The sequence below is a fragment of the Anoplophora glabripennis genome, unplaced genomic scaffold (assembly GCF_000390285.2).
Source record: "Anoplophora glabripennis isolate ALB-LARVAE unplaced genomic scaffold, Agla_2.0 scaffold2220, whole genome shotgun sequence".
Lineage (NCBI taxonomy): Eukaryota > Metazoa > Arthropoda > Insecta > Coleoptera > Cerambycidae > Anoplophora > Anoplophora glabripennis.
Window position 1 is genome coordinate 1 of NW_019418301.1, and position 8718 is coordinate 8718.

General features: G+C 34.1%; 2 long non-coding RNA genes across 2 annotated transcripts; one reads left to right on the top strand and one right to left on the bottom strand.

Moving 5' to 3' along the window:
- Positions 1–1710: 1710 nt before the first annotated feature.
- On the bottom strand, positions 1711–2275 carry LOC111692612. Its single transcript, XR_002763279.1, has 3 exons — positions 2148–2275; positions 1943–2032; positions 1711–1893 (listed from the first exon to the last, which is right to left on the bottom strand). It is a non-coding gene; the product is annotated as an uncharacterized LOC111692612 (long non-coding RNA).
- A 327-nt stretch (positions 2276–2602) lies between these two features.
- On the top strand, positions 2603–4201 carry LOC111692613. The gene is made up of 3 exons (XR_002763280.1): positions 2603–2803; positions 2911–2993; positions 3243–4201. It is a non-coding gene; the product is annotated as an uncharacterized LOC111692613 (long non-coding RNA).
- Positions 4202–8718: the final 4517 nt, after the last annotated feature.

Sequence of the window (8718 nt, forward strand, 5' to 3'; positions counted from 1 at the left end):
TCTCGGAACGTTTATATGAACTTTTTTTCACAAAATAACTTCAGCAACCACCCCCTCAAATATTTCGCACTTATTCACAAACACCCTGTGTAATACCAAATGTTATTAAAACTTCTGAATAACAGAATTCTACAAACATTCAGCGTAAGATTTCTAATAAAGTTATTGCATGTAGTTCACAAGATATTGAAGTACACTTTCAGAACAACCGATGAATGTTTTTTATGCATCACAGAGGGCGCGCTTATAAGCTCTTTACCTCCTGATGGCAAACGCACAAACATTAATATTGATTTTATGGTAATATAATAACTTATAGATTTTTATGTAAGTAAATCAATAGTAGACATTACAAACATTGATTTTATACCCTACTACTTTCCTTTTGCCATAACGCTATGCAGAAGTCTGTTTCTCCTCGGTGTACAACCGAGTCGAGTTTCCAGCTAGTTTAAAACCCCATCACTAGATGACGCCAGTGTCTTCAATTTGAATTCCACACATTTTTAATACGGCGCGGCGTAGGTATCTAGTTTTGTTTATTCAGTGTTAAATTTAATAACTTAATATTTAGAGTTAGTTTGAGGTGAAAATACCAATAAAAATATCTGTTTTTTTTTTCAAGTAATACCTACATTAGGGTGGCCCAAAAAAAAACGAATATATTTTTTTCGTGTCTTGTGAAAATATGTTTAGCTTATCATGTTTCTTGTGAATTTTTTTTAATTTTTTTTCTCGTTATTTTATCATTTTCTAGGTTTGAAAAAAATCTCTTCTGAAAATTTCAAATCGATATTTTAATTTGTAAAGGTCACTCATAATTATTTTAACTTTCAAAGTAGTGTACCTATGTTTCGAGCGAACTCTAATAAATAAATATCAACGAACTAATAATTTTTTTTATTAAATTTGATGAACAAAACAATAGAAATAAACCACGAGACACTTAAATTTTTAAAAATTAAAAAATTATAAATATTTGATACTCACAGTGCGGTAGTAAATTTTGCCTCGAGAAATTTTTTAAGTGTCTCTTGATTTATTTCTATTGTTTTGTTCATCAAATTCAATGAAAAAAATTATTAGTTCGTTGATATTTATTTTTAGAGGTCGCTCGAAAACAATTTAGGTACACTACTTTTAAAGTTAAAATAATTACGAGTGACCTTTAGAAATTAAAATATCGATTTGAAATTTTCAGAATCGAGATTTTTTCAACCTAGAAAAATAACGAGAAAAAAAATTCAATTTTTGACGATTTTGGAAATTTTTAAAAATCTTGAGCGACCTCTAAAAAAATTTTTTTTGAGCTGATTTTTTGAAAGAGCTCTTAAAACATGATTAACTAACATATTTTCAAAAGAGACACGAAAAAAAATATTCGTTTTTTTGGGCCACCCTGACCTACATAATACTAATTTTCTATTTCGCAGTAAAAGGGAAATGAAACATTATTTTTTAGTCAGAAAACTTAGTCTAATAGTTTATGTTCTCTAAGCGACAATTTAAAATACAAGATCTGTTCAGAAAATAACCGAACAAGGGGTCAGATCTGGCGAGTAACGAGGATGAGGGAGGGCAGTAATCTGATTTTTGGCACAAAACTAACCAATTGATAAAGCTGGGTTCATTGTCATGGTGCAAGATGTAACGTTTAATTTTTACCTTAAAAGAGGGCATGTATATTATTCTGAAAACTGAAACACTCAGTATTTATAAGGTTTTATTTCCTATTTCTTTAAACATCTCTATCCATTTAAAATTTGTATTTTCATTCTAAAATTAACATCACACTGTATAGATAAGATTTGATCTTTTATGTTAAAAGGAAAAGGATATTCGTATAGTCCACCAATTGGGTTTTCCTTGAAGAGATTCCCTTTGCATTCCTAGCTAAAAAGTAATTTTATTAATAAAATAAATAACATTTTGAAAAACGTACCTTTTTATAACGGTAGACAGGAGTGTTTATCGTTCCTTGGAGTTTTTGTAGGCGGCAAGTGGCATCTCGAAACGCAAAAATGCTGGGACCCTGAAATAAAGATTAAAATAATAGTTTATAAATATAAATTTTGTATAACCTAATTCATTTCGTGATATGGTTTAGAGATTGTTTACGTATCTAACAATTAATTAACGTAGCTTACCTTAAAGTGTATCTCTTACAGGCTTCTTAAATTTAAAATTCATGTAGTCCACTGGGCATTGATTCTTGTTTGTTTATTTTATTTCAAATTTGACATCTCGCCATATTGTCTCCTTCTTCTTCCGTGATTATTGATCGACTTAAATTAAGTCAAGTAGAGTCTGCGCGGTACAGTGTTGCCCGATTGTGCATAGCATTTTTAATGTTGAAAACTCCCGATTATGACATCGTCTTATTTTAGTTAGTTAATTTACACTTAGAATATAGTATTATAGCCTTCCGTTGCATTGTTGTATCAGGAAAAACCAATATTTTCAATTATTTCCGACATGCTTGACTGTGATTGGCAGAGCTATTGTCCAATCACACTATGATTAGTTTCCAGGGGGGGTTTTTCCGCGCGCTTTCTGGGTGGAAAGACAGGAGAAGGTTAGATTTTTTGGAGGGTGTGTGTGAATTGGTGGCCAGTGAAAAATCTATGATTTCTGAAATCATCTTTAATTAGGAGCAATTTTTGTGGCCATTTATCAAGAATTTAGGGGTATATAGTGCTGTGGATTATAGTATTTTTGGTGTAAACCCCTTATTCTGACTTCTTATGAAGGATCACTGACACCACGCCGTGTGAAAATCGTATCCCCAGGAAAACGAATTGAGGTAGGCATTAGTTATTAGTTATTGTACATTTTTAGCGGTAATTCAATAATATTTAGTAATAGTTCAGTTCAAATTGCAAATTGTAAGAATTGTTTCCTTATCATTAGATACCATAAGGTCCGTATTCGTCTGTCCGCATACGCAGATAGCCTACAAGCGGCAAGTTTTATAAAGAACCCCTTAGTTAAGGGTAAGTATTTTTATTATAGTTATTTTTCTTTTGTTTTACATTTAGCCTTTTGTAATAAGCTCTATACTTTTGTAGCTGTAGTAAAATTTAACCATATAGGCAATGGCATGCGACGTTGCCAGTTTATTTTTATTACTAAAAATTTAGGTAAATTAATTTGTTAAAATAATACGTCACGTTGTGACCATATATATCATATGTATTGCGCCATAGCATTAAATTAATGTTCTTTTTTTAATTTTCCATTAGGGTTTTTTTTTGGGGACCACACATTCTTGGAATATTTCCTGAAAGCTTGATTCCTTTTGTTTTTGAAGCTGGTCTTCTACGTAACAGCATTTGGAACACTGTTGACGTTCCTGTACGTATTCAAATATCTCCTGTGACAGTCTCAGCCAAGCATTACGCAATCGGTGCTACCACGTCTACCATCATTCGTCATCCCATAGGAGTTTTGGTACAGTTCCATGGAAGATCCTCTACCAGACATATTTCTTGGATAATAAAGGATATCACGCAAGTTTTTGAAACAAACATTTCGCTTTTATTTTTTTTTCTCTATGCTTAAATTTTGATCGTAACATTAAATTATTAGTATTGGTAATTTGCTATTGCTTAGTAACATTTATTATTTGCTTAGCTTTACTGGCTTAGATCCGATTGTTTGCATGTATGCGCTTTTGTTAATATTCTTTATTTATTGGCCATATTGGCACATTTACCTTGTTGTTTTTTTTATATATTTTCTCTTTATTTTCCGCTTTATTGACTAGATTAATTGACAGCATTTTGTAATACGCTTGCGGAAATTAGGGGTACTTATCTGCTTATTTACGGTATACACCTGCTTGTGTGTATTTATGCGCATGCGCCTGAGCTCAAGCGACGCCATTTCGAAGCCTATTGCCTGTCTTTTGCATTTTGCTTAAATAGATTTTATCTCCCTAATCTCTAATCGTTTGCGTAGCTAGTCTCAATATTTGCTTTTGCTATTAATCAAAATACTATTTCAATTTTCAGACAGTATTCAGTAAATATACAATTAACTCAATAAGTGTAAATACGTAAAATAAAATATATTCATCTTGTGTTGTACTATTATCGTATTTTATTTATCGTCGACCTCTTTTTGACTATTTTCGGAAGTCGACAGTCAACTATTAGGGTATTTGTACGGCTATAGAAAATTTGTCTGGCGCCCTGTTAACATCTAGAAAACCACTCCCTTCTCCACAGAGTTAGCCAAATACCCAAAAGGTATAACATTGACGAGTAGTAGGTCACAAAGAACCATGGATTGTCTCGCTACAACCCTGGTCTCTTTTTGTGGATTTTTTCACGTAATAATTGTAAAACGCCAAGTTGGTACATACGGTTTACCGTTTCACGTTGAGGCAAGAAATCATAATGCGCAATTCCGTTAAAGTAAAAAAAAACAGTGAGCATCACTTTGATATTGGATCGAGACTTCTTGGGGCCGTGGAGATATCTTGCCAACCCATTGTGATGATTGAACTTTTGTCTCAATATCGTAGCCGTAAACATTTCGACCCGTTATGATCCTTTGAATGAATGTTTCATCGTCATTGGATTTTTCAAGGTGGTTCTTTTCACGAGGAAGAAAAAACTGGGGCCAATAAAGGCACCAACTCTCCTAAACACTACGCTAATTTTGCATCTGATGTAAAATACCTAGGGGTCACACTCGACGCAAAGCTAACATGGAACCTTCATTTTGAAAGAAGATTTAAAAAGGCGTACATATCCTATGAGCAGTGCCGCAGAACCGTTAGCAAAATCTGGGGAATGAAACCAAAAGTGGTTACTGCCATCGTAAGATCAATGTTGGCCTATGGAGCTGTCGTCTGGTGGTGGAAATCCCAGCAGACGACAGCTAAACAGAAGCTTAGCCAAATACAAAAGATTGCCAGTATGAGCATAACTGGAGCTATGGGAACGACATCCACCGTAGCAATGGAAGTAATGCTGTGTCTGGATATATATCTAAGAGAAGTATCTTTGGCAGTCATGCTTTGCCTCAAGGACGCTGTTTTCAAACTGAATCAGGATGCGGAGAAGTTAGGAGTCGTCTACGAAACGGGGTAGTCAGGAAGATGCCCCTTCTGCAGGCAGACACTGACAGTATTTCTCTCCGATTTGAGTTCGACAAACCCTACACCGTACTCATTAAGAGACAGAAGGAGATCGCCCGCGAAATTATCAAGGAAAACACCTACAAAGAATTTATGAAAGGGTGGGATGAAACAAATAGCTGTCATTTTGCTAAAGAATTCTTAGAATACCCTAGCAAAGATGCAGCCAAAAAATACCTGGCCAAGTCTAGGTCAAATCTTCGCCTAGTGACAGGTATTCAAACTGGATACTGTTGGCTAATGAACCGCCTTTACAACCTGAGGAGTGTGAAAGACCTCTTTGTAGGGGCTGTGAACAGGAAGACGAGACAGTACTACATGTGCTATATGAATGCATTGCCGTCTCGTCAACAAGATAATCCATGTTGGGAGAGCGTTGGCCTTCTATGGCCTATATTAAAGAGATCCCCCTGAGTAACCTTTTTCTCAGTAATAGGTTGGTTAGCGGCTCAAGTGGATTGATCTCCTAATGGGAGGAAGTACAAGAGGCCCAATGGGGCCAAAGTGCTGTAGCTTTTTAAGCTACCCTCCCTAGAATTCCAGATTCCAGATTCAGAATTGTTCAAGGAATTTCAAAACTTGAAACGTTTCTGTTCACGCAAAATTTTATGTTGTATCATCGTTGCACTCAAATAACAAATATCAATAAAACTAAATGAGATATCAACAGTCCAAGAACATATCACTAAATATCTTCATTAGTGCTTAATTCAAAAAGTTCGGTTATTGTCTCAGTCAGACCTCATATTCCTTAGTTTAAAAATGCCCATTTTATTATATTCCATTTTGTGAAACAAATAAATGTAGAATGTCGACTATTGTCCGGAAAAAACAGCTTTTCCCATCATTAGATACTTCATTTTTGTTCTACGTAAATGTTTCTTTCAACAAAACTCCATTTTTTATGTTTAAGTTAGCATCAGTTTCTATTTTCACTACTGACAAGTTTTGCATGGCGTATATGTTATGTAAATATTAACCATATAAAACCCAATCCTCTTTGAATTGCCAGAAAATGCATATATGGATCTAGTGAAGCTCATCTCGACGTCTAGTATATTTTTGCTTGACCCACATGCATAATCACTAAAGCATGATCGTAAATTATTGGTGCACTTCATATGAGCAGTTTTATGGACACAAAACGTTTCCACCACAAGACAGGAATATTAAATTCATATAATTCATCCGTAGTAACTTTACTTCGGGGGAGAATAATAACTTATCGGATTAGGTACTCTCCGTAATTGCTTTTATGTTGTTGAAAACTTTTCTGCAAGACCTGGAATGATACGAAAAAACTTTATACCTAATTTTTTTTATAAGCATCAGTGACATATTGCGACAAAATAACTCATGTTTCGGACAATTTGTCAATTGAGTGACTTTAAAATGCGTTACAAAACTGGGGCAATATTGTTTGTAATTAATCTAGTGAAAGTCTAAGATTCTTAAAATATTGGATATAGATTACCTTTAATTAAATTCACTTATGGGCACTGTTCTGGAAAAAACGTTTAATAGTGTATAATCACTTTAATATGTGTAGATCACAACTAAGTAAAGAATGAAACATAAGGATTTAAATCATAGCACGCGAAAGTGATAATCATTACAATGAAACTAACTATAAAAGATGCCTACTATGTGAAAATGTTAAAAAAAGTTACTGTTCTGAGCCATACTTCATTTAAAAAATAATTATTTCTGATTAAACTACGCAGAATTCGAAAAAATAAGTAAGAGCATTTTCTTCAAAAAAGTCTAATTCATTAAAAAATAATATTATTTGCTTGATAATTCAAAGGAATAAAAAAATTCGAAAAATTTCTATTACCTAAGAGTAGTTACAAAAGTATCCTTATTATTATTATTAACCGATTTTGATGAAACTAATGGTAGTTAAAGACCCTTATGGTATAATTATTACCTACAATTTTCATTCCGTTATCTTAATCAGAAAGAAAGTTATTTTAAAAAATATCCAATTGATAAGACCCCTTTGGAGGGCCATATCTCCGTAACGGTGCTCCGGAGGACCAATGTTTATAGGAACTTTTTTTACTATTTTTGGCTCTACTTTCACCCCCTTAAATGTTGTACAAACTTTTCCAAACACCCTGTATAAGTAATAAAATAGGTTATTTTTCTTCCATTAAGATTTATTTATTCAAATGAACAAATTTTATTAAGTTTAAGATTATAATAATAAGTTTATATACCCAAGTGAATGATATTCGAGCCTTAGGAATCAAATGATCACAAGATGCCGGCCCAATATTGGAGTCATATAGGTAATATATTGAATCTTGGGCCAATATTTGGAAGATTCAGTCAATATTGGTAAAAGACAGGTGTCTAATGTATGCAGTCAATATAATTAATATCTATAATGGTCCAATACATAACCAGTAGATTAATATCAATGTCGATATCTACTCTCTCATTTTGGTGTGTTTCTGCTTGATCGTCCTCGATAGCGAACTCTATTTCAGGCCGAATATTATCTAATTCCGTGTGAATATCTTTTATTGTGTCTGGGCGTGTTTATAGCACAATCATTGAATCCGTATCGCTACAAAAATAGTCTTCCTTTTATTTAATTTTATGTGATCTGTCATGTTGACGTGAGGTAAAAACGTTAAATATTTTGAAATAACCTCTGTTTTAGGCTGGAGACTGTTTTATTGGGGAATTATTAGGGGTTTTGGTTAAATAGCAGAAATATAATGAGGAATATAGTAGGAATTGACCCACCTTGAAACCTGAACCTTTTTTTATAGCTGATTATCACACGATATGCTTGGACCAATAAATGTTGGCTACAAATCCGTCTTGTAGGGCACTTGCAGCTCGGGAATGATTGTGTTGAATCAAACGATATTTCTACTTAGTGGACTGTATTTGAGTACCTGGATTACAATAATTATGATAATTTTTTGTTTTTATGACGTACATTAACTTTTTTTTACAACTGATTTTTCTTGACTACAAAATAAAAATTATTATATTTCGCCACAGATGGCGCTACTGAAATCTACTGTGATGCCAAACATGGTGTAATATTTAAAATGCAAAATAAACGCTTGGTGCAACAATAATGATTGCCACAAATTCAGTAGTCAAGCTGACTGACTCGAATTTATTAAAAGAAAAACAGAAAAAGCTGAACCATAGTAATTGTTCGAATGTAACAGCTTGCTTATGATTAGGCTTAGTGCGGCGCGAAGTTTAACAGGGGCGGGATTGTTTACAAATGCTAACTGAACTGGCCACCAACAATACAGTCAGACTGTGTTGGGTGCCAGGGCACAAAGGCATTTGTGGAAATGAGAAAGCGGATGAACTTGCGAGGAAGGGATCCGAAACAGTGTTCATTGGCCCGGAGCCCTTCTGTGGCACATCTCCCAGTGTGGTCGGGCGGGCTATGGGCAAATGGACAGAGACAGAACATAGGAAATACTGGACTTCAAGGCCAGGACATAGCCATTCCAAGGAGCTTATGGAGTATCCTTCGAATGGAAGAGCGATTGAGTTACTGAGCTTGAATAGAATCCGGCTCAGGAGAGTGA